Raw genomic sequence first — 27,082 nt, 5'->3', positions numbered from 1 at the left:
TGTGGCTGTGCTGGGTCTTCATTGCTGTGTGGGTTTTCTCTAGTTGTGGAGAGTGAGGGCTCCTCAGTAGCTGCCATGCTCAGGCTTCTCATTGTGGTAACCTCTCCTGTTGCAGAGCTCTAGGGCACAGGCTCAGTGGTTGTGACATATGGACTTAGTTGCTCTGGAACATGTGGGATCTTTCAAGATCAGGGATGGAACCCATGTTGCCTGCATTGGCAGGTAGATTCTTTACCACTGAGCCACCAAGGAAGCCCCTTAGGTACCTATGTTTAAGATAATGCTTTCTGTATGGAAGATATTATCTGTCACTCAGTAGTTGCAGAGTACCTTAAAAAATTTAAAGTATGTTATTAACGATATTATTAATAATAATTACAATGATATTGTTCTCAAAATTCACTGACCCTCTACATTAGAATTTAAGATAATTCTAATCATTTCCAAATTAGTCTGCTGGAAAAAAACTTAACTGCTAAAAAGGGAACTTACTTATTTAAAAAGTAGGCATGGTTTTGTGAAATGTGACATTCAAACAAGTGCAACATTTGGAATTTTGTCTGGTTATACTTCTTGTTGGAATACTACATATATTTCCATCTGCTTTTCACCATTTCATATGGTTGGTTCAGAAAATTCTTACCTCTGTAGATCAAGTTTAGGGGAAGATAAGCCAATATTTTGATTGTGGTCTATTTTAGTATACATTAAGCAATCCAAATGGATCCCTTTGCCACCTGCTATAAGAGTCCCTTAGTAGATTCCAGGATTGAAAAATATTTATGTTATGAAGTCTTCTAAAATATCTAAGAAAATTAAACCAATATTGATCTTGTTCTGCAGAAATGCTAAAGGTTTTCTGAACAGAAAATCTCATTAAGACTCTAGCAGCTGCCCTTTGCTGCTATTGTTATTTTAAAATGTCTTTTGTACAATACTTTCTTCCCAATTAAATGGCCTCAAGTGTAGAGAAATCTATGCAGTTATCTGAGACTTACATTTGGTAAATAAAAATAACTGTGTGGCAACAAAATGAACCTCACTACCATACTTTTAGTGACTGGCAGGAAGGAATCTTTAATTTGTACTAAAGCATCTGAAAATCTATACATACAAACTGTACTTAGTTTCTTTTTTGTTTTTGTTTTTAAGGGGCGATGTTTCTGTTCTGTGTTTTTTTTTTTTTTTCTGCTCAATATAGATTCACTTAATGGCTGTAAAGCATATTCAAAGTAAAGTTAAAGATGATAAATGTTGATGATTGGAACTTATTTTAAGAAATCATAGAAACCTAACTTTTAATGTCAAATGTATTTATTTATTTTTATTTTTATTATTATTTTTTATTTTACTTTACAATACTGTATTGGTTTTGCCATACATCAACATGAATCCGCCATGGGTGTACCTGTGTTCCCAATCCTGAACCCCCCTCCCACCTCCCTCTCCATACCATCTCTCTGAATCATCCCAGTGCACCAGCGTCAAGCATCCTGTATCTTGCATCGAACCTAGACTGGTGATTCCTTTCTTATATGATATTATACATGTTTCAATGCCATTCTCCCAAATCATTCCATCCTCTCCCTCTCCCACAGAGTCCAAAAGACTGTTCTATACATCTGTGTCTCTTTTGCTGTCTCACATACAGGGTTATCATTACCATCTTTCTAAATTCCATATATATGTGTTATATGTGTTATACTGTATAGGTGTTTTTCTTTCTGGCTTACTTCACTCTGTATAATCGGCTCCAGTTTCATCCACCTCATTAGAACTGATTCAAATGTATTCTTTTTAATGGCTGAGTAATACTCCATTGTGTATATGTACCACAGATTTCTTATCCATTCATCTGCTGATGGACATCTAGGTTGCTTCCATGTCCTGGCTACTATAAACAGTGCTGCAATGAACATTGAGTTACATGTATCTCTTTCAATTCTGGTTTCCTCGGTGTGTATGCCCAGCAGTGGGATTGCTGGGTCATAAGGCAGTTCTATTTCCAGTTTTCTAAGGAATCTCCACACTGTTCTTCATAGTGGCTGTACTAGTTTGCATTCCCACCAACAGTGTAAGAGGGTTCCCTTTTGTCCACACCCTCTCCAGCATTTATTGCTTGTAGACTTTTGGATCACAGCCATTCTGACTGGTGTGAAATGGTACCTCATTGTGGTCTTGATTTGCATTTCTCTGGTAATGAGTAATGTTGAGCATCTTTTCATGTGTTTGTTAGCCATCTGTATGTCTTCTTTGGAGAAATGTCTGTTTAATTCTTTGGCCCATTTTTTGATTGGGTTGTTTATTTTTCTGGAATTGAGCTTCAGGAGTTGCTTGTATATTTTTGAGATCAGTTGTTTGTCAGTTGTTTCATTTGCTATTATTTTCTCCCATTCAGAAGGCTTTCTTTTCACCTTGCTTATAGTTTCCTTTGTTGTGCAGAAGCTTTTAGTTTTAATTAGATCCCATTTGTTTATTTTTGCTTTTATTTCCAGTATTCTGGGAGGTGGGTCATAGAGGATCCTGCTGTGATTTATGTCAGAGAGTGTTTTGCCTATGTTCTCTAGGAGTTTTATAGTTTCTGGTCTTACATTTAGATCTTTAATTCATTTTGAGTTTATTTTTGTGTATGGTGTTAGAAAGTGTTTTAGTTTCATTCTTTTACAGGTGGTTGACCAGTTTTCCCAGCACCACTTGTTAAAGAGATTGTCTTTAATCCATTGTATATTCTTGCCTCCTTTGTCAAAGACAAGGTGTCCATAGGTGTGTGGATTTATCTCTGGGCTTTCTATTTTGTTCCATTGATCTATATTTCTGTCTTTGTGCCAGTACCATACTGTCTTGATGACTGTGGCTTTGTAGTAGAGCCTGAAGTCAGGCAGGTTGATTCCTCCAGTTCCATTCTTCTTTCTCAAGATTGCTTTGGCTATTCGAGGTTTTTTGTATTTCCATACAAATTGTGAAGTTATTTGTTCTAGCTCTGTGAAAAATACCACTGGTAGCTTGATAGGGATTGCATTGAATCTGTAGATTGCATTGCAATGAAAAGAATAAAATACTTAGGAATATATCTACCTAAAGAAACTAAAGACCTATATATAGAAAACTATAAAACATTGGTGAAAGAAATCAAAGAGGACACTAATAGATGGAGAAATATACCATGTTCATGGACCAGAACAATCAATATAGTGAAAATGAATATACTACCCAAATGTAGTTTTAAATGATCTATTATTATAAGAAATAACAAAAGCCCTAAGAAGCTACAGAGGCTTAATTAATTTTCTTTTATGAATATAACTAGAATTACAGTCCTCTATACATGCAAATAGGCTTCCCTGGCAGCTTAGCTGGTTGAGAATCTGCCTGCAATGCAGGAAACTCCGGTTTGATTCTTGGGAGGGGAAGATCTGCTGGAGAAGGGATACCCTAACCATTCCAGTATTCCTGGGCTTCCTGGTAGCTCAAATGGTAAAGAATCCACCTACAGTGTGGAAGACCCTGGGTCAGACCCTTGAGTTGGGACAATCTCCTGGAGGAGGGCATGGCAACCTGCTCCAGTATTCTTGCCTGGAGAATCTCCATGGACAATGGAGCCTGGCAGGCTACAGTCCAAGGAGTCATGAAGAGTCGGACATGACGGAGAGACTAAGCACAGCACACAACATACATTCAAATACTGTCTTTAACTGTCATACTTAAGACTATTTTGCTATTTGTTTTTTTCACTTATCAGAACATAACGTAGCCCCGAGGAATAATTCATTTAAAGGAGAGACCCTATTTGAGAGCCCAAAGGAACAGCTTACCATATGGGGTTAGTTAAGTGTGAGGTTTCACTCTTTCTTGAGTTTGGGACTACTCTTAAAAATAAACAAATAAACAAGCAAAAAGACATTATAATCATGCCTTTCTAGGCACAGCAGCGATTCATCTGCACTGAGTAACTTCCAGAAAGCATCACATGGACCTGACAGGGGCAACTATGAGTATGTCAACACCTCCTGGGTACCAGGTGGACAGGAAGCTCTCCAGCCCAGCAGTCCCTTCACTTGGAGCTATGGAGCTGCACATGCACCAATCACGCACGAGATGAGGTGCTGAGGAAGTGATAAGGTAATGGCTGTCAGTGTTTGCTCCTCTCTAGAGTGACTTTGGATTGGGGAGTGCGTATTGTAAATATTTATATCCATAGAGCCTAGCAAAGTGTCTAGTAAACATCTAACTTTGCTAATCTACTTAACAACTGTGTATTAAAAACAAACGAGATTTTTGAGATACCAGAAAATGGGCCTTTGTTTGTTGTGTGTATGCATGTGTATGTACGTAGGCATCAGTTCAGTTCAGTCACTCAGTCATGTCCGACTCTTTGCGATCCCATGAATCGCAGCATGCCATGCCTCCCTGTCCATCACCATCTCCTGGAGTTCACTCAGACTCACCTCCATCGAATCCGTGATGCCATCCAGCCATCTCATCCTCTGTCGTCCCCTTCTCCTCCTGCCCCCAATCCCTCGCAGCATCAGAGTCTTTTCCAATGAGTCAACTCTTCTCATGAGGTGGCCAAAGTACTGGAGTTTCAGCTTTAGCATCATTCCTTCCAAAGAAATCCCAGGGCTGAATCTCCTTCAGAATGGATTGGTTGGAAATCCTTGCAGTCCAAGGGACTCTCAAGAGTCTTCTCCAATACCATAGTTCAAAAGCATCAATTATTCGGTGCTCAGCTTTCTTCACAGTCCAACTCTCACATCCATACATGACCACAGGAGAAACCATAGCCTTGACTAGATGGGCTTTATTGGGCAAAGTAATGTCTCTGCTTTTGAATATGCTATCTAGGTTGGTCATACCTTTTCTTCCAAGGAGTAAGCGTTTTCTAATTTCATGGCTGCAGTCACCATCTGCAGTGATTTTGGAGCCCCCCAAAATAAAGTCTGACACTGTTTCCACTGTTTCCCCATCTATTTCCCATGAAGTGATGGAACTGGATGCCATGGTCTTCGTTTTCTGAATGTTGAGCTTTAAGTCAACTTTTTCACTCTCTACTTTCACTTTCATCAAGAGGCTTTTTAGTTCCTCTTTACTTTCTGCCATAAGGGTGGTATCATCTGCATATCTGAGGTTATTGATATGTAGATAGGCATATGAGCTCATAAATAAGAAAGACAGACAAAATGACTGACCAAAGTGATAAAAAAGATTGATTTCATACTTATAGACTCTGATGCTGGGAGGGATTGGGGGCAGGAGGAGAAGGGGACGACAGAAGATGAGATGGCTGCATGGCATCACTGACTCGATGGACGTGAGTCTGAGTGAACTCCGGGAGTTGGTGATGGACAGGGAGGCCTGGCATGCTGCAGTTCATGGGGTCGAAAAAAGTCGGACACGACTGATCAACTGAACTGAACTGAATAGACTTCCTTATTCCTTTTTGTTTCTTTTTTATATTTTTAAATTATGAAGTATAATAAGACATTTATAGGAGACTTGGAAAATACTGAACAAAGTTACAAATAGTTCCACCATATGTTACTATTATTTTTAAGTAGGCAAATTAAGATTTTTAGTTGACATTTCAATATCAAAATCTCAAAAATTAATAGAATGAACATATAGGAAAGTAGAAGAGCATAGTAGACCTGAAAAGCACTATGAGCCAGTTCAGTATAATTGAGATTTATACAGTTTTCACACAACAGCAGGATAAAAATTCGACCCAAAGTCCCATAGTAGACTTGCTTATTTTTGCTTTGAACTATAAAATAAAGGACAGAAATGGCATGGACCTAACAGAAGCAGAAGATATATAAAAATGTGGCAAGAATACACAGAAGAACTGTATAGAAAATATCTTTATGATCCAGATAACCACAATGGTGATATCAGTCATCTAGAGCCAGACATTCTGGAAAGTGAAGTCAAGTGGGCCTTAGAAAGCATCACTACAAACAACGCTAGTGGAGGTCATGGAATTCCAGTTGAGCTATTTCAAATCCTGAAAGATGATGCTGTGAAAGTGCTGTTCTCAATATGCCAGTAAATTTGGAAAACTCAGCAGTGGCCACAGGGCTGGAAAAGCTCAGTTTTCATTCCAATTCCAAAGAAAGGCAATGCCAAAGAATGCTGAAGCTACTGCACAATTGCACTTATCTCACACGCCAGCAAAGTAACGCTCAAAATTCTCCAAGCAAGGCTTCAGCAGTATGTGAACTGAGAAATTCCAGATGTTCAAGTTGGATTTAGGAAAGACAGAGGAGCCAGAGATCAAATTGCCAACCGCCCTTGGAACATCAAAAAAGCAAGAGAGTTCCAGAAAAAAGCAAGAGAGCTCATGAGTTCTACTTCTGCTTTATTGACTACACCAAAGACTTTGACCATGTGGATCACAACAAACTGTGGAAAATTCTTCAAGAGATAGGAATACCTGACCACCTGACCTGCCTCTTGAGAAATCTGTATGCAGGTCAAGAAGCAACAGTTAGAACTAGACATGGTACAACAGATTGGTTCCAAATTGGGAAAGAAGTATGTCAAGGTTGTATATTGTCACCCTGTGTATATTTAATTATATGCAGCATACATCATGTGAAATGCCTGGCTGGATGAAGCACAAGCTGGAATCAAGATTGCCGGCAGAAATATTAAAACCCTCAGATACACAAATGACACCACTCTTATGGCAGAAAGTGAAGAAGAACTAAAGAGCCTCTTGATGAAAGTGAAAGAGGAGAGTGAAAATGTTGACTTAAAATGCAGCATTCAGAAAACTAAGATCATGGCATCTGCTCTCATCACTTCATGGCAAGTAAACAGGGAAGCAATGGAAACAGTGAGAGAGTTTATTTTGGGGGGCTCCAAAATCACTGCAGATGGTGATTGTAGCCATGAAATTAAAAGACACTTACTCCTTGGAAGAAAAGTTATGACCAACCTAGACAGCATATTAAAAAGCAGAGACATTACTTTGCCAACAAAGGTCTGTCTAGTCAAAACTATAGATGTGAGAGTTGGACTATGAAGAAAGATGAGTGCCTAAGAATTGATGCTTTTGAATTGTAGTGTTGGAGAAGACTCTTGAGAGTCCCTTGGACTGCAAGTAGATCCAACCAGTCAATCCTAAAGGAAATGAGTCCTGATGTTCATTGGTAGGACTGATGCTGAAGCTGAAACTCCAATATTTGACCACCTGGTGAGAAGAACTGACTCATTGGAAAAGACCCTGAAGTAAGCACGTTTGATGGCAGGAGGAGATGGGGTTGACAGAGTATAAGATTGTTCGATGGCATCACTGACTCAGTGGACATGAGTTTGAGAAAACTTCAGGAGTTAGTGATGGACAGGGAAGCCTGGTGTGCTGTAGTCCATGGAATCACAAAGAGTTGGACACTACTGAGCAACTGTACTGAACTGATTCTTTTATATTATTTTCTTCAGAATAATATATAAGATGTTATCAATGGAAAGCAGTTGTGCAAAATGTCACTGATTTTGTTTGAACTGTTACAAAGCAGTAGTCTTCACAATTAGGAACCTAAACACCCAAGAATGCACAAAGATTTTCTAGCAGGTATGTGAAGAGGACATAGAAACCTTCTTAAAAAATCAATTTCCAGACCCTTAACATCACTGGGTGTCCTTTCCAGAAATCAATCTGCCAGAGAACATCTGTGATTTTCCAACCTTTTTTTTTTTCACCACCCTTTTCAAAATTACCCTTTACCACTGTACAAAGGAAAAGGGTACATCTCATCCACCCCACATAAGGTGGAACATTGCCACAGGTTGAAAATGCACATAGGTACCAAAAGAGTATTCTACTTAATACAATAGATACAATGCTTTTGTAGGGAGCATCATGATGGCAAAATAAGGAAAAAAATATTGAAGGGGAAACAACTATTTCAACCAGGTAACACAGTAAGGATACAGCTTTCTATGTGTTTGATCTACCCTATTTATCTTAGAATTAAATAGTAAGATTCCTGCTATGGAAACTAAAAAAATGATTACATGTAAATTAAAATGCAAATTAAAATACAGATGTTTGCATGGAAATCCAGTCTGATTTTAGTTAAGAGCTGCTTTTATTACTAGGTTATATGATGACTTTTCCCCAAATTTGGAAAAAAAAAAATCTCACCTTACCATTACAAGTGAAGTTCAAATATTTAAGTTGCACTAAATGCAGGATTGAATTAATGCAAGCTCAACTAAATGACCAGAAGTAAGCTACTGTGAATTATGGAAACCAACAACATTCCCTCTGACTTTGTGGTATCTAGTGGGTTTCATTGTCTGTTTAAAGGAGAATCAACTCAACAAAATGTTAGAAACTTTTATGTATATAAAATTAAGATAATATATTATTAATAAGTTTTAAATGTTCAACAGCATACAGAGCTTTACCCAAAATTCTTTTAGGAGCTAAAATAAAAATTTTTGAACATCACAGCATTGTCTTCAGTCTGGTTTCTAACACATTCTTAATCTGTGTGATAGTCTTGTGAGCATTGATAATTGTATGGAAAGTCTTAATATAGCGTTGATAGCACCCTTTCCATTCCTCTCCATCTTTTGGAATTAAAGTTAGTAGGGAGTAAGGTAGAGACATCTGCATTTAAAAGAAGATCTCTAAAAGTTAATAATAAATTAATTAATTAAAGAGGCTCTCTATATTTCAAAAATGTTTGGCAGAGTATATCAGTTGTCTTCTGTTAACTTCTGACTCCATTAAATCATTTCAGTTCAGCTGAGTTCAGTTCAGTCGCTCAGTCATGTCTGACTCTTTGGAACCCAATGAATCGCAGCATACCAGGCCTCCCTGTCCATCACCAACTAACAGGGTTCACTCAAACTCATGTCCATCGAGTCAGTGAAGCCATCCAGGCATCTCATCCTCTGTTGTCCCCTTCTCCTCCTGCCCCCAACCCCTCCCAGCATCAGGGTCTTTTCCAATGAGTCAACTCTTCGCATGAGTTAGCCAAAGTATTGGAGTTTCAGCTTTAGCATCAGTCCTTCCAATGAACACCCAGGACTGATCTCCCCCAGAATGGACTGGTTGGATCTCCTTGCAGTCCAAGGAACTCTAAAAAGTCTTCTCCAACACAACAGTTCAAGAGCATCATTTCTTCAGTGCTCAGCTTTCTTCACAGTCCAACTCTCACATCCATATATGACTACTGGAAAAACCATAGCCTTGACTAGATGGACCTTTGTTGGAAAAGTAATATCTCTGCTTTTTAATATGTTATCTAGGTTGCTAATAACTTTCCTTCCAAGGAGTAAGTCTCTTAATTTCACGGCTGCAATCACCATCTGCAGTGATTTTGGAGCCCCCAAAAATAAAGTCTGACACTGTTTCCACTGTTTCCCCATCTATTTCCCATGAAGTGATGGGACCAGATGCCATGATCTTAGTTTTCTGAATGTTGAGCTTTAAGCCAACTTTTTTGCTCTCCTCTTTCACTTTCATCAAGCAAAGCAGCTTTTTAATTTCTCTTCACTTTTTGCCATAAGGGTGGTGTCATCTGCATATCTGAGGTTACTGATATTTCTCGTGGCAATCTTGATTCCAGCTTGTACTTCTTCCATGCCAGCATTTCTCATGATGTACTCTGCATATAAGTTAAATAAGCAGGGTGACAATATACAGCCTTGATGTACTCCTTTTCCTATTTGGAACCAGTCTGTTGTTCCATGTCCAGTTCTAACTATTGCTTCCTGACCTGCATACAGATTTCTCAAGAGGCAGGTCAGTTGGTCTGGTATTCCCATCTCTTTCAGAATTTTCCACAGTTTCCTGTCATACACACAGTCAAAGGATTTGACATAGTCAATCAAGCAGAAATAGCTATTTTTCTGGAACTCTCTTGCTTTTTCCATGATCCAGCGGATGTTGACAATTTGATCTCTGGTTCCTCTACATTTCTAAAACCAGCTTGAACATCTGGAATTTTTCACATACTGCTGAAGCCTGGCTTGGAGAATTTTGAGCATTACTTTACTAGCGTGTGAGATGAGTGCAATTGTGTGGTAGTTTGAGCATTCTTTGGCATTGCCTTTCTTTGGGATTGGAATGAAAACTGACCTTTTCCAGTCCCATGGCCACTGCTGAGTTTTCCAAATTTGCTGGCATATTCAGTGTCGCACTTTTACAGCATCATCTTTCAGGATTTGAAACACCTCAACTGGAATTCCATCACCTCCACCAGCTTTGTTCAGTGATGCTTTTCTAAGGCCCACTTGACTCCAAATTCCAGGATGTCTGGCTCTAGATGAGTGATCACACCATCGTGATTATCTTGGTCATGAAGCTCTTTTTTGTAGAGTTCTCCTGTGTATTCTTGGCACTTCTTCTTAATATCTTCTGCTTCTATTAGGTCCATACCATTTCTGTCCTTTATCGAGCCCATCGTTGCATGAAATGTTCCCTTGGTATGTCTAATTTTCTTGAAGAGATCTCTAGTCTTTCCCATTCTGTTGTTTTCCTCTATTTATTTGCATTGATTGCTGAGGAAGGCTTTCTTATCTGTCCTTTGGAACTCTGCATCCAGTTGTTTATATCTTTCCTTTTCTCCTTTGCTTTTTGCTTCTCTTCTTTTCACAATTATTTGCAAGGCCTCCTCAGACAGCCATTTTGGGTTTTTTTATTTCTTTTCCATGGGGATGGTCTTGATCCCTGTCTCCTGGACAGTGTCAAGAACCTCTGTCCATAGTTCATCAGGCACTCTGTCTATCAGATCTAGGCACTTAAATCTATTTCTCACTTCCACTGTTTAATCATAAGATATTTGATTTAGGTCCTACCTGAATGGTCTAGTGGTTTTCCCTACTTCAATTTAAGTCTGAATTTGGCAATAAGGAGTTCATGATCTGAGCCACAGTCAGCTCTCGGTCTTATTTTTGCTGACTGTATAGAGCTTCTCCATCTTTGGCTGCAAAGAACATAATCAGTCTGATTTCGGTGTCAACCATCTGGTGATGTCCATGTGTAGAGTCTTCTCTTGTGTTGTTGAAAGTGGGTGTTTGCTATGACCAGTGTGTTCTGTTGGCAAAACTCTATTAGCCTTTGCCCTGCTTCATTCCATACACCAAAGCCAAATTTGCCTGTTACTCCACGTGTTTTTTGACTTCCTACTTTTGCATTCCAGTTTCCTATAATGAAAAGGACATCTTTTCATTAGGAGGAGGCAATGGCAACCCACTCCAGTACTCTTGCCTGGAAAATCCCATGGGCAGAGAAGCCTGGTAGGCTGCAGTCCATGGAGTCACTAGGAGTCAGACACGACTAAATGACTTCACCTTCACTTTTCACTTTCATGCATTGGAGAAGGAAATGGCAACCCACTCCAGTATTCTTTCCTGGAGAATCCCAGGGATGGGGGAGCCTGGTGGGCCACTGTCTATGGGGTCTCACAGAGTTGGACACGACTGAAGTGACTTCTTAGCAGCAACAGCAGCCCCTATAATGAAAAGGACATCTTTTTTGGGTATTAGTTCTAAAAGGTCTTGTACGTCTTCACAGAACCATTCAACTTCAGCTTCTTCAGCGTTACTGGTTGCAGCATAGGCTAGGATTACCGTGATATTGAATGGTTTGCCTTGGAAATGAACAGAGATCATTCTGTCGTTTTTGAGACTGTATCCAAGTACTGCATTTTGGACTCTTTTGTTGACCATGATGGCTACTGCATTTCTTCTGAGGGATTCCTGCCCACAGTAGTGGATATAATGGTCATCTGAGTTAAATTCAATCACATTTTATGTAATTTTTTTGTATATAGTAGGGTTAGCTGTTTGCTTTCTAGATGCCATACATATCCCTCACCTTTCTTTATTCTCTCTTTCATCCTTTCTTTTTGGATTAATTTTTTTATACCAATTTAATACCTCTATTGACATTTGAGCTGTCCTTCTTTGCATAACTAAGTAGTTGCTTTAGGATAGTGTTTCTCAATAGGAACACTATTGACATTTAAGGCTGGATAATTCATCATTATGAGGAGCCATCCTGGGTGTAATATATTTAGAAGCATCCTTGACCTTTGCCCTTTAGATGTCAGTAGCACCACCATTGCAGGGGACCAATAGTATTTCCAGATTTTCCAAAAGTCCTGTGAGGGAAAAAAGAAATTACATGTTTAGAACTAGTTGGCTACAGGGTACAAAATATAATGACAGTTTGAAACCAGCAGTTCATTGATAATATTGGCATGGCCAGAAAATTCATTTGGATTTTTCTGTAAGCTATTATGAAAAGCCTGGATGACCTTTTTGACCAGTCCAATACTCTACCCTTATATTGACTACATTGACTATAGGAATTCCTTGAAATAAATATGATCATTGTCCCCATCCTAAAGGTGAGGAAAGTAAGGTACTGAGAGGTTCAATAACTTGCCCAAAGTTACAAAACTAGAATCACTATATTGTTTTGGTTCTTATAAAAATGGCATACTTTTATTTTCAATTTTTTCTCTTGAATTTTTTATAATTTGTTTAAGAATCTGTGAACTAATTCCCCAATTCCATTTTTTATTGTTTTTACAATTAACACCTTATTAACTGTAGACAGGTGTTTCCCAGTGGGGGATTCAATTCCAACCAGGTGTTAATGAAAGAAACAAGAAAGTTCGGTTAATAAGACATGGGAAAATTGCCATGTTTCTAAAACAGGACTGCAAATTAGTTTGTTCTATCAAGGGAGAGATGCATTTCCTTTTAAAATCGCTCCTTGCTTTCTGTCAAATTTCAATAACCTTTAGAAATTCTTTGATTTTTACTTTAATTAAGGCAACATAAAATTTACTGATTCAATTTATATAAATGTAGCATTGATTATTGATTTTGTAATAAAATGAATGCTTTGTGAACTTCCTTTGAATATACATTGTTAAATAATATATTTTATAATGAAAAAAATTAGAATGGGAGTAACATGAGAGGATGGAGAGACATATTAATAATATTTCATGACAGAACTAATGACTTTTTCACAGGATATGCATGTTATTTCAGTCTTTTGCTATATGCAGTCATGGAATTATGTAATACATCATGATCCTCAATGAAACCAAATTCTTATGTTCAGGATTTTATGACAGGGTTGTATTGATATTTCCTTTGAACTATCCAAGTTAATGGAAAATTGTTAGGCATCTTTTAACAAAGATGGTTAGAGCAAGTAGTTAGAATATTTCTCCCAAACTGATTTTGATTAATTAAAAAATGAAGCCAGACTACTTGATTTAAAATGAAAATAATGATATAGCATTTTATGCTGATATACTTAATAAAAATGAGAAATATCTACCAATTCTGTAGAAGATAAAATGAATTGCATACCTCTGTATACATCTGAGAGGCCTATATGCAGGTCAGGAAGCAACAGTTAGAACGGGACATGGAAAAACAGACTGGTTCCAAAGAGGAAAAGGAGTACGTCAAGGCTATATATTGTCACCCTGCTTATTTAACTTCTATGCAGAGTACATCATGAGAAACATTGGGCTGGAAGAAGCACAAGCTGGAATCAAGATTGCTGGGAGAAATATCAATAACCCAGATATGCAGATGAAACCACCCTTATGGCAGAAAGTGAAGAGGAACTAAAAAGCCTCTTGATGAAAGTGAAAGAGGAGAGTGAAAAAGCTCAACATTCAGAAAACTTCTATCATGGCATCGGGTCCCATCACTTCATGGGAAATACATGGGGAAACAGTGGAAAAACAGTGTCAAACTTTATTTTTGGGGGGCTCCAAAATCACTGCAGATGGTGATTGCAGCCATGAAATTAAAAGATGCTTCCTCCTTGGAAGGAAAGTTATGACCAACCTAGATAGCATATTCAAAAGCAGAGACATTACTGTGCAAACAAAGGTCCGTCTAGTCAAGGCTATGGTTTTTCCAGTGGTCATGTATGGATGTGAAAGTTGGACTGTAAAGAAAGCTGAGCATGGAAGAATTGCTGCTTTTGAACTGTGGTTTGGAGAAGACTCTTGAGAGTCCCTTGGACTGCAAGGAGTTCCAACCAGTCCATCCTAAAGGAGATCAGTCCTGGGTATTCATTGGAAGGACTGATGATAAAGCTGAAACTGCATTACTTTGGCCACCTTATGTGAAGAGTTGACTTATTGGAAAAGACTCTGATGCTGGGAGGGATTGTGGGCAGGAGAAGAAGGGGACGACAGAGGATGCGATGGCTGGATGGCATCACCGACTCGATGCACATGAGTTTGAGTGAACTCCGGGTGTTGGTGATGGACAGGGAGGCCTGGCATGCTGCGATTCACGGGGTCGCAGAGTCGGACACGACTGAGCGACTGAACTGAGCTGAACTGATGATATTTACTATTGAAAAAAATCTGCATTTAAATAGACCCATGCAGGTTAAACCCATGTTGTTCAAGCGTCAACTATATTCAAAAACTTTAATTTTATCTGTATCGCTAATTCAACTCAACTCTCAGATTAGTATATGACTTATTTGAACATTCTAGCTTTTATTGTTTTGTTCACATTTGCAAAAAACGCTGTCTACTTTGGTGATAGTTGGGTCTTTTGGAATGACCAGATTTGAAGTGTGTTGATCAGTTGCATTTCAGTGTTCATTTTTAAAAATGATGTCTGCTTTATTAACTTATTTTCTTTTAGTTATTAGAGAAATTCAAAGAGATGAAAAGAGAGATTTTGGGCTTGAGATCTAAGATTCAGGTGGTTCACAGAACAAAAAAGAAATGCATAAGTCTCAAAGGGATTCTTAGCAGCCAGAGATTCCTTATAGCAATCCATGATGAAGCATGAATAAAGTGATTAATGAAAGTCAGCATTGTTATTTCATTCAGTAGGCCCTGGGGAGTTAGAACCAATGGCTTTTGGCCACTGCCCATCTTGTTTGTTCAGTTGTCTCTCATGCCTATGCCAGAAGGATTTGATCATTATTTGTATTATTACTCCCACTCACACACAGACAGTGAAAATGGGATTTTAATAAGGCAATATAATGGATGTAGGAATTATATTTTTAAATCATCAAAAAAATTAAGTTTGAATATAGTCAAATATATGTTGTGTAACTTTCACTTAATCTGAGGACAGGCATGTGAGTGGGTCTTTGATGTCTCCAGAAAAATAAACTATGTGAATACGATTACCATATTGAAAATATTCCTCCAAAGTTTTAATTCCCTATCATTTCTCCTCTATTTGTCTGAAGCTGCTGTTTGGAATTTATAATAATTCATTTATATAAAAATCTTTTTCTTAGTTCCAGACAGTGTGAATATTTTTATTCAGATGAAAAGTGTACTCCTGTGAAAAGTTTAGAGAGAAAAAACTCAGAAAACAAGAAAAAAATTCCCTGAAGCCAAAAATCAGATTATAGAACTAATAAGCTTCAGTGAATTCATACGTACTACAACTGCTGCAGAAATGTGAAAATGTCATCAGGTAAAATGCAATTTAGATAATATTTCTACTGTCTATGTGTTTATTATTTCTCTAATATTGCACATATCTCCCAAAATGATTATGTACTGTGTAAAACTCTAAAGACAAGACTGCACAAAGATCATCATATAAAAATATAGACTATCAAGCATAGAAAAATGCATGTGATTTCCCTTCTGCCTAATGTCCCACTAGCCAGATATAAGAAAATGTATAATAAATTTGAAAATAAGAAGCTAACATATTCTACTCCCTAAAGGACTTTAAATCTTCTGATGAAGGAGACGTCTCCTGCTGAGTTTCTTGTCAGAAATCCAACAAAGTTTTTGTAAATGAACAGACCTAGAAAAGGAAATTTTCAGGTAAATTCTTTGTGTATTTTAGTAAGATATTTTCCTCATAAGCAGCACTTAAGTCCTTCATTAAAAAAGATCAATAATGTACTCAAGATATAGTTTAGTGCAACAGCCATTAATTAGGCTTTGAAGAATACTGTATGGCTAGAAGAAATCATCAATATAAAAGCAAAATGAAAATGGATGTCACTGGAAAATAACTTGAAAATGAATAATGGTTTCATAATGCACTTTAAAGCACATAACAAAGTGGACTGAATATGTGTGGTCAAAAATTTATCAAGGAACTATGAATGAAAGATTTTGTCAGATAAATTTTAGCAAGAAGTTAGTTTATTCATTAGCTAGTGAAGAGTCCTCTACTATGATAAACATTAAGAACCAACACTGAGTTTGAATAAACCAAACATTGTTAGCATGAAGCAGAAGGGTCATGTTTTCCACTGCAGCAGTTAATTCAGAGCCCCACTCACACCATCCTATAGGTAAGAATTTGGAGAAAACTTTTACATCCTCTTTTGAGTAAAACAAAGGAACTCTGTAATTGCACACAGAACTATTAACAATGGTTAGTGTTTATCTACAAAATAAATATGAAGCAATTGAACTAGTTTGATAAACATGCACATTCTACTTTCCTTTATTAATGTTGGAGATTTTTCAATAAAAATTGAATCTTTTCCAATAAAAATTGAATCAATAAAAATTTCAGTTAATTGTTGTTTTGTATTATTTTAACAACCTATAAGCATTTTATATGAGGTCTAAAGGAGAGAAGCATGAGTATGTTATTAAATAATCTTTACACATGACTTAGCACATAATTAGATTTTTTAAATTTAGGCTTTAGGCTTTGAATTTTAAAAGTCATTTACTTAAAGTAAAATATATCCCTTATATACCTGCAATGGGATCATGTGTCACACTAACCTGTTTCTAAAGTGTTTCCTAAAATGCCCTGATATGAGCATTACGGGGTATAATGAACATAACTTAAACTGACTAAATGTTTACAATGTCTCTTTTTTGACATAGCTTCCTGTAATAATAACTTTCTCAATGCTAAGGGAAGATACATAGATAATATGAACACAATTTGAAGCTCACAGTCACAAAAGAACACAATGAGAAATCAATAGCTTTTCCCTTTTCACAGAAGAGAATCAATTATTTTGGCTTAAAAGCATTGAATCTAAGAAATGTTCAATACACACACTGACCATTTCCTATGCCTGCTATTCCTGTCTTAACCATTCTTGCATGGCTTGGTGACTCTCAATTATAGTCAAAGAAGCAAAAACAAACAATAAAAACTTATGAGTCTTCTCCTGGAATTTTCTTTGTTTCTTTTTGGCATACTAAGAACTTTTTGACTAGAAGATCCTACTCCTATCTCTTTCTGTCAGAAAATGAAAGTGAATTACTTATAATTTATTGAATAATATAACACTAACCTAAAACAAATCCATTATGATTATACAGTGGAAGTGAGAAATAGATTTAAGGGACTAGATCTGATAGACATAGTGCCTGATGAACTATGGATGGAGGTTCGTGACATAGTACAGGAGACAGGGATCAAGACCATCCCCATGGGAAAGAAATACAAAAAACAAAAATGGCTCTCTGAGGAGGCCTTAAAAATAGCTGTGAAGAGAAGAGAAGTGAAAAGCAAAGGAGAAGAGGAAAGATATAAGCATCTGAATGCAGAGTTCCAAAGAATAGCAAGGAAACATAAGAAAACCTTCCTGAGCAATCAGTGCAAAGAAATAGAGGAAAACAACAGACTGGGAAAGACTAGAGATCTCTTCAAGAAAATTAGAGATACCAAGGAAACATTTCATGCAAAGATGGGCTCGATGAAGGACAGAAATGGTATGGACCTAACAGAAGCAGAAGATATTAAGAAGAGGTGGCAAGAATACACAGAAGAACTGTACAAAAAAGATCTTCACGACCCAGATAATCGCGATGGTATGATCACTTACCTAGAGCCAGACATCCTGGAATGTGGAGTCAAGCGGGCCTTGATAAACATCACTATGAACATAGCTAGTGGAGGTGATGGAATTCCAGGTGAGCTATTTCAAATCCTTAAAAATGATGCTGTGAAAGTGCTACACTCAATATGCCAGCAAATTTGGAAAACTCAGCAGTGGCCACAGGACTGGAAAAAGTCAGTTTTCATTCCAATTCCAAAGAAAGGCAATGCCAAAGAATGCTCAACCTACCACACAATTGCACTCATCTCACATGCTAGTAAAGTAATGCTCAAAAGTTCTCCAAGCCAGGCTTCAGCAATATGTGAACCATGAACTTCCAGATGTTCAAGGTGGTTTTAGTAAAGGCAGAGGAACCAAAGATCCAATTGCCAACATCCACTGGATCATGGAAGAAGCAAGAGAGTTCCAGAAAAACATCTATTTCTGCTTTATTGACTATGCCAAAGCCTTTGACTGTGTGGATCACAAGAATCTGTGGAAAATTCTGAAAGAGATGGGAATACCAGACCACCTGACCTGCTTCTTGAGAAACGTATATTCAAGTCAGGAAGCAATAGTTAGAATTGGACATGGAACAACAGACTGGTTCCAAATAGGACAAGGAGTACATCAAGGCTGTATATTATCACCCTGCTTATTTAACTTCTATGCAGAGTACATCATGAGAAATGCTGGACTGGAAGAAACACAAGCTGGAATCAAGATTGCCACGAGAAATATCAATAACCTCAGATATGCAGATGCCACCACCCTTATGGCAGAAAGTGAAGAGGAACTAAAAAGCCTCTTGATGAAAGTGAAAGAGGAGAGGGAAAAATTTGGCTTAAAGCTCAACATTCAGAAAACAAAGATCATGGCATCTGGTCCCATCACTTCATGGGAAATAGATGGGGAAACAGTGGAAACAGTGTCAGACTTTATTTTTTGGGGCTCCAAAATCACTGCAGATGGTGATTGCAGCCAAGAAATTAAAAGACACTCACTCCTCAGAAGGAAAGTTATGAGCAAACTAGACAGCATATTAAAAAGCACAGGTATTACTTTGCCAACAAAGGTCCATCTAGTCAAAGCTATGTTTTTTCCAGTAGTCGTATATGAATGTGAGAATTGGATTATAAAAAATGCTGAGAACCAAAGAATTGATGCTTTTGAACTGTGGTGTTTAGAAGACTCTTGAGAGTCCCTTGGACTGCAAGTAGATCCATCCAGTCTGTCCTAAAGGAGATCAGTCCTGAATATTCACTGGAAGAACTGATGCTGAAGCTGAAACTGCAGTACTTTGGCCACCTGATGCAAAGAACGGTCTCATTCGAAAAGACCTTGATGCTGGGTAAGATTGAAGGCAGGAGGCGAAAGGGATAACAGAGGGTAAAATGGTTGCATGGCATCACTGCATGATGGACATGAGTTCAAGTAAACTTCGAGAATTGGTGATGGACAACGAGACCTGGCGTGTTGCAGTCCATGGGGTCGCAAAGAGTCGAGCCCGACTGAGTGACTGAACTGAACTGAACTGAAACCATTCATTGTTTTAAATTTTATATATATTATATAAAGTTCTTCCTCAGAGAATTTGATGACTTGGTAAGTCTACCCACTTCCCCTCACACCATTTTGGTATTTTCCATGCCACCTATCATCAACTTTAGCTCATTTCAATTTTACTGTGTAAACATCAATGTCAAAATAAAAAGAAATGTCAAAATTCTGACTCTTGGTTGGGTGAAAATTAAAAGCAAAAGTAGTGATGCCAAAAGATTAAACAATTGGTGAATGTAGCCCTCAAGACAAAAGGAGCATGTGCTGGAAAACCACCAACTCTGTGTCCTCAGTATTGTGGCTAACAAATACCCAATGTGTAAATTAAAAGGAAAAAATATCCCCTTGCAATTGCAAAGATAAAAATTACTATCACATCTGTATCCTCAGGAAGTTTTAAAGATTTTATGAAGGAAAACTGTAGTCCAACATATTTAAATGAATCAAAATGTAATTACATTCATATTGAAATGATTTTTTTTTCTGTGCTATGCAATTATATGAATGAAGCTGTTAGCTTTCTCATGAAATCAAAATTTGGTAATTACAATAGAGAGAAAACTTTTATCATGTTATGGACTGAATGATTGTATCCCACCAAAATGTATATATTGAAGCTCAAACCTCCAGTGAAATGGTTATTGGAGATGGGGTTCTAGGAAAGTAATTATGGTTTCATGAGGTCATGGAGATAGGTCCTTCTTAAAAAGAAAGGTGAGGCCCTTATAATAAGCAGCAGTAGAGAGCTTCTTCTCTCTTTCTCCCTGTGTACACATAAAGAAGTCAGTGAACACACAGTGGAATTGTAGCCACCTCAAGCCAAGAGAAGACACCTCATGATGAAATGTACCTTATAGGTACTTTCATGTTGAGCTCTCTGGCCTCTAGAAGCCTGAGAAATAAATAAATCTGTTGTTTAAACCACCCGGTCTCCTATATATTGTTATGGAAGCCCAAGGAGACTAACACATATCGTATGATCAACTGCCAAGAACATATAAAATTATGAGTATTTTTCATTTGCTTCTAGAGTCAAAAACAGTTTAAAAAATAAATTAGCAAGCTTGAAATAGTTTCATTTTAATCTTTATTAATTTTATATGCTTATATTTTATTAATCCTATACTTATATTTACAGTTACAAGTTCTTTAACTTGAAGAATATATTCAAATTACCTTCTGCTTACACAGATGGGAAGAAATAGCTGTTACATTTAAAATTTTGAAACTGATCTCTGTGAAACCAATGAATTAGTATTCCTTTAGTGGGCCCTCCCAACTCCTCTGAAAAAGTCTAGTATGTTATACTTTAGTCTGAATTTTATAGGATATATGCATATAAATACAAGAAGATTTTTAAAAATACATGTAAATGTAGCACATGTAAAAAATGGCATCATCCTTCCCATAAGTCTATTTATCTATTCATCATTTGTTTGTTTTAAATAGAAAACAACTTGTGAAATTGCCACAAATGTATGATGTAAAATCACAATGGAAACATTATAATAATGGGATGTGTTTGCAATTGAAACAGTAAATGAAACTGCAAGAAACTTAGCAGAATTCTCTACCCATGATTATTCTCTATGCACAGTTCTCCTTCCACAATTATTATATCTAAATATCTAGAGAAGTTCAATAAATTTTCTACTATATTTCAGGTTTTCTGAATCTTTTACTCTAAAACTCTGTCAATATCTCTAAATTAATTATTGTATTTACACTTGCTTCTCATTATATAACGTCCAAGGACAAGAACAAAGTTGGGTTAATTAGTAGGGAACTTGCTCCACTTGCCATAGGGTTACTTTCTGATAAACCCATCATAAATTGAAAATAAGTGAAAAATGTATTTAAAGAAACATAATCAATCACTGAACATCACTGCTTAATTAGCCTGCTGCTGCTGCTGCTGCTGCTAAGTCGCTTCAGTCGTGTCCGACTCTTAGCGACCCCATGGACTGTGGCCCACCAGGCTCTTCCGTCTATGGGATTTTCCAGGCAAGAGTGCTGGAGTGGGGTGCCATTGCCTTCTCTGCTTAATTAGCCTAGCTTAACTTAAATATGCTCTGAAAACTTACGTTATCTTAAAGTTAGGCAAAATCATCTAACACAAAGCCTTTTTTATAATGAAGTGTTAAAAATCTCATGTAAATTTTGACTATTTTCCTGAAAGTGAAAAACTGAATGACTTTGGGTACAGAATGATTGTAAGCTTATCAGTTGTTCACCCTCGTGACTGTATGACTGACTGGGAACTGTCAGTCAGCTGAGCTGGCCCTGCAGAGCCTCACAAGAGAGTTCTTATCACATATTGCTAGCCCAGGAAAAGATCAAAATTCAAAACTAAATGTACAGTTTCTAACAATGCAATGTGCCATTTTCACACCATTGTAAAGTAAAAAAAAAAAAAAAAAAAATGTCCAAAGTTGAAACATCATATGTTTGAGCACTGCCTGTTTTAAGAACTAAATACATATGTTATACAACAGTAATCTCTATAACAGTTAGAAATACACATTACATAAACAAATCAAGTTAGTATTGATTCAGCCTTATAACAAGCCTTTCTTTTTCATGCAGTGAATAGCTCATAGTAAATATTGGATTGGTGAAGCAAAAATACCAAAGCCAAGGGATCTCTGATTCTCTAGACTTTCTCTTGTAGACATAAAATGACTGACTCATTTTCAAAGATCACAAATAATGTCCTGGCAGAAGAAACTAAAGATGAAGACAAAGACAGGCATCAGCTGAGTTTGTCCAATTTCTAGGGACTTTCATGTAAATCAGTTCAGTTCAGTCGCTCAGTCATGTCTGCACTCGATGCGACCCAATGAACCACAGTTGGCCAGGCCTCTATGTCCATCACCAACTGCCAGAGTTTACCCAAACTCATGCCATTGAGTCGGTGATGCCTTCCAACCATCTCATCCACGTTTTCTCCTCCTGCCTTCAATCTTTCCTAACATCAGGGTTTTTTCAAATGAGTCAGCTCTTCACATCAGGTAGCCAAAGTATTGGAGTTTCAGCTACAACATCAGTCCTTGCAATGAATATTCAGGACTGATCTCATTTAGGATGGACTGGTTGGATTTACTTGCAGGCCAAAGGACTCTCAAGAGACTTCTACAACAGTTGAAAAGCATCAATTATTCGGAACTCAGCTATCCTTATGGTCCAAACATTTACATCCATACATGACTACTGGAAAAACCATAGCTTTGGCTAGATGGGCATTTGCTGGCAAAGTAATGACTCTGCTTTTTTAATATGGTGTCTGGTGGAAAATTCTGAAAGAGATGGGAATACAAGAGCACCTGACCGGCCTCTTGAGAAAACTATATGCAGGTCAGGAAGCAACAGTTAGAACTGGACATGGAAAAACAGACTGGTTCCAAATAGGAAAAGGAGTATGTCAAGGCTGTATATTGTCACCCTGCTTATTTAACTTCTATGCAGAGTACATCATGAGAAACACTGGGCTGGAAGAAACACAAGCTGGAATCAAGACTGAGAGGAGAAATATCAATAACCTCAGATATGCAGATGAAACCACCCTTATGGCAGAAAGTGAAGAGGAACTGGAAAGCCTCTTGATGAAAGTGAAAGAGGAGAGTGAAAAAGTTGGCTTAAAGCTCAACATTCAGAAAACTAAGATCATGGCCTCTGGTCCCATCACTTCATGGGAAATAGATGAGGAAACAGTGGAAACAGTGTCAGACTGTATTTTGGGGGGCTTCAAAATCACTGCAGATGGTGACAGCCATGAAATTAAAAGATGCTTACTCCTTGGAAGGAAAGTTATGACCAACCTAGATAGCGTATTCAAAAGCAAAGACGTTACTTTCCCAACAAAGGTCCGTCTAGTTAGTTCAGTTCAGTTCAGTTCAGTTGCTCAATCATGTCCAACTCTTTGTGACCCCATGAATCACTGCATGCCAGGCCTCCCTGTCCATCACCAACTCCCAGAGTTCACTCAGACTCACATCCATCGAGTCAGTGATGCCATCCAGCCATCTCATCCTCTGTCATCCCCTTCTCCTCCTGCCCCCAATCCCTCCCAGCATCAGAGTCTTTTCCAGTGAGTCAACTCTTCTCATGAGGTGGCCAAATACTGGAGTTTCAGCTTTAGCATCATTCCTTCCAAAGAAATCCAAGGGTTGATCTCCTTCAGAATGGACTGGTTGGATCACCTTTTAGTCCAAAGGACTCTCAAGAGTCTTCTCCAACACCACAGTTCAAAAGCATCAATTCTTCGGCGCTCAGCCTTCTTCACAGTCCAACTCTCACATCCATACATAAGTAAGTAAGTAAAGTTGCTCAGTCGTGTCCAACTCTTTGCAACCCCATGGACTGTAGCCTACCAGGCGTCTCCCTCCATGGGATTCTCCAGGCAAGAGTACTGGAGTGGCTTGCTGTTTCCTTCTCCAGGGGATCTTCCCGACCCAGGGATCGAACCCGGGTCTCCAGTATTCCAGGCAGACGCTTTAACCTCTGAGCCACCACTACTGGAAAAACCATAGCCTTGACTAGATAGACCTTAGTCAGTAAAGTAATGTCTCTGCTTTTGAATATGCTATCTAGGTTGGTCATAACTTTTCTTCCAAGGAGTAAGCATCTTTTTATTTCATGGCTGCAGTCACCATCTGCAGTTATTTTAGAGCCACCCAAAATAAAGTCTGGCACTGTTTCCACTGTTTCCCCATCTCCCATGAAGTGATAGGACCAGATGCCATGATCTTAGTTTTCTGAATGTTGAGCTTTAAGCCACTTTTTCACTCTCCACTTTCACTTTCATCAAGAGGCTTTTTAGTTCCTCTTCACATTATGCCATAAGGATGGTGTCATCTGCATATCTGAGGTTCTTGATAGTTTTCCCGGCAATCTTGATTCCAGCTTGTGCTTCTTTCAGCCCAGCGTTTCTCATGATGTACTCTGCATATAAGTTAAATAAGCAGAGTGACAATATACAGCCTTAACGTACTCCTTTTCCTATTTGGAACCAGTCTGTTGTTCCATGTCCAGTTCTAACTGTTGCTTCCTGACCTGCATACAGATTTCTCAAGAGGCAGGTCAGGTGGTCTGGTATTCCCATCTCTTGAAGAATTTTCCACAGTTTCTTGTGATCCACACAGTCAAAGGCTTTGGCATAGTCAATCAAGCAGAAATAGATGTTTTTCTGGAACTCTCTTGCTTTTTCCATGATCCAGCAGATGTTGGCAATTTGATCTCTGGTTCCTCTGCTTTTCTAAAACCAGCTTGAACATCAGGATATTCACGGTTCACATATTGCTGAAGCCTGGCTTGGAGAATTTGAGCATTACTTTACTAGCATGTGAGATGAGTGCAATTGTGTGGTAGTTTGAGCATTCTTTGGCATTGCCTTTCTTTGGGATTGGAATGAAAATTGACCTTTTCCAGTCCTGTGGCCACTTCTGAGTTCTCCAAATTTGCTGGCATATTGAGTGCAGCTTTCCTCAGCATCATCTTTCAGGATTTGAAATAACTCAACTGGAATTCCATCACCTCCACTAGCTTTGTTCATAGTGATGGTTTCTAAGGCCCACTTGACTTCATATTCCAGAATGTCTGGCTCTAGATGAATGATCACACCATCGTGATTATCCAGGTTGTGAAGATCGTTTTGTACAGTTCTTCTGTGTATTCTTGCCACCACTTCTTAATATCTTCTGCTTCTGTTAGGTCCATACCATTTCTGTCCTTTATCGAGCCCATCTTTGCATGAAATGTTTCCTTGGTATCTCTAATTTTCTTGAAGAGATCTCTATTCTTTCCCATTCTGTTGTTTTCCTCTATTGCTTTGCATTGATCGCTGAAGAAGGCTCTCTGATCTCTTCTTGCTATTCTCTGGAACTCTGCATTCAGATGCTTATATCTTTCCTTTTCTCCTTTGCTTTTCACCTCTCTTCTTTTCACAGCTATTTGTAAGGCCTCCCCAGAAAGCCATTTTGCTTTTTTGCATTTCTTTTCTTGGGGATGGTCTTGATCCCTGTCTCCTGTACAATGTCACGAACCTCATTCCATAGTTCATCAGGCAGTCTTAGTCAAGGCTATGGTTTTTCCAGTGGTCATGTATGGATGTGAGCATTGGACTGTGAAGAAAGCTGAGCGCCAAAGAATTGATGCTTTTAAACTGTGGTGTTGGAGAAGACTCTTGAGAGTCCCTTGGACTGCAAGGAGATCCAACCAGTCAATTCTAAAGGAGATCAGTCCTGGGTGTTCATTGGAAGGAATGATGGTAAAGCTGAAACTCCAGTATTTTGGCCACCTCATGCGAAGAGTTGATTCATTGGAAAAGACTCTGATGCTGGGAGGGATTGGGGGCAGAAGAAGGCGACGACAGAGGATGAGATATCTGGATGGCATCACCAACTCAATGAACATGAGTTTGAGTGAACTCTGGGAGTTGGTCATGGACAGGGAGGCCTGCTGTGCTCCGATTCATGGGGTCGCAATAAGTCAGACACGACGAAGTGACTGAACTGAACTGAACTGAACTGAGGTTGGTCATAACTTTCCTTCCAAGGAGTAAGCGTCTTTTAATTTCATGGCTGCAATCACCATCTGCAGTGATTTTGGACCCCCCCAAAATAAAGCCTGACACTGTTTCCACTGTTTCCCATCTCTTTCCCATAGGGCAGAAAGTGAAGAACTAAGAAGCCTCTTGATGAAAGCAAAAGAAGAGAGTGAAAAAGTTGGCTTAAAGTTCAACATTTCAGGGAGTAAGCGTCTTTTAATTTCATAGCTGTAATCACCATCTGCAGTGATTTTCGAGCCCCCCAAAATAAAGACTCTCACTGTTTCCACTGCTTCCCCATTCTATTTGCCATGAAGTGATGGGATCAGATGCCATGTACTTAGTTTTCTGAATGTTGAGTTTCAGGCCAACTTTTTCACTCTCCACTTTCACTTTCATCAAGAGGCTCTTTAGTTCTTCACTTTCTGCCATAAGGGTGGTGTCATCTGCATATCTGAGGTTATTCATATTTCTCCTGGCAATCTTGATTCCAGCTTGTGCTTCTTCCAGCCCAGCGTTTCTCATAATGTACTCTGCATATAAGTTAAATAAGCAAGGTGACAATACATACATTCATACAGCCTTGATGTACTCCTTTTCCTATTTGGAACCAGTTTGTTGTTCCATGTCCAGTTCTAACTGTTGCTTCCTGACCTGCATACAGATTTCTCAAGAGGCAGGTCAGGTGGTCTGGTATTCCCATCTCTTTCAGAATTTTCCACAGTTTCTTGTGACCCACACAGTCAAAGGCTTTGACATAGTCAATAAAGCAGAAAGAGACACTTTCTGGAATGCTCTTGCTTTTTTAATGACCCAGCAGATGTTGGCAATTTGACCCCTGGTTCTTCTGCCTTTTCTAAAACCAGCTTGAACATCTGGAAGTTCATGGTTCACATATTGCTGAAGCCTGGCTTGGAGAATTTTGAGCATTACTTTACTAGCATGTGAGATGAATGCAATTGTGCATGAGTTTGAGCATTCTTTTCATTGCCTTTTTTGCAATTGGAATGAAAAGTGACCTTTTCCAGTCCTGTGGCCACTTCTGAGTTTTCCAATTTTGCTGGCATATTGAGTGCAGCACTTTCACAGCATCATCTTTCAGGATTTGAAATAGCTCAACTAGAATTCCATCACCTCCACTAGCTTTGTTCGTAGTGATGCTTCCTAAGGCCCACTTGACTTCACAT

The sequence above is a fragment of the Oryx dammah genome, unplaced genomic scaffold, assembly GCF_014754425.2.
Source record: "Oryx dammah isolate SB20612 unplaced genomic scaffold, SCBI_Odam_1.1 HiC_scaffold_2, whole genome shotgun sequence".
NCBI lineage: Eukaryota > Metazoa > Chordata > Mammalia > Artiodactyla > Bovidae > Oryx > Oryx dammah.
The sequence above is the reverse complement of the archived record's forward strand: the minus strand, read 5'-3'. Positions refer to the sequence as shown.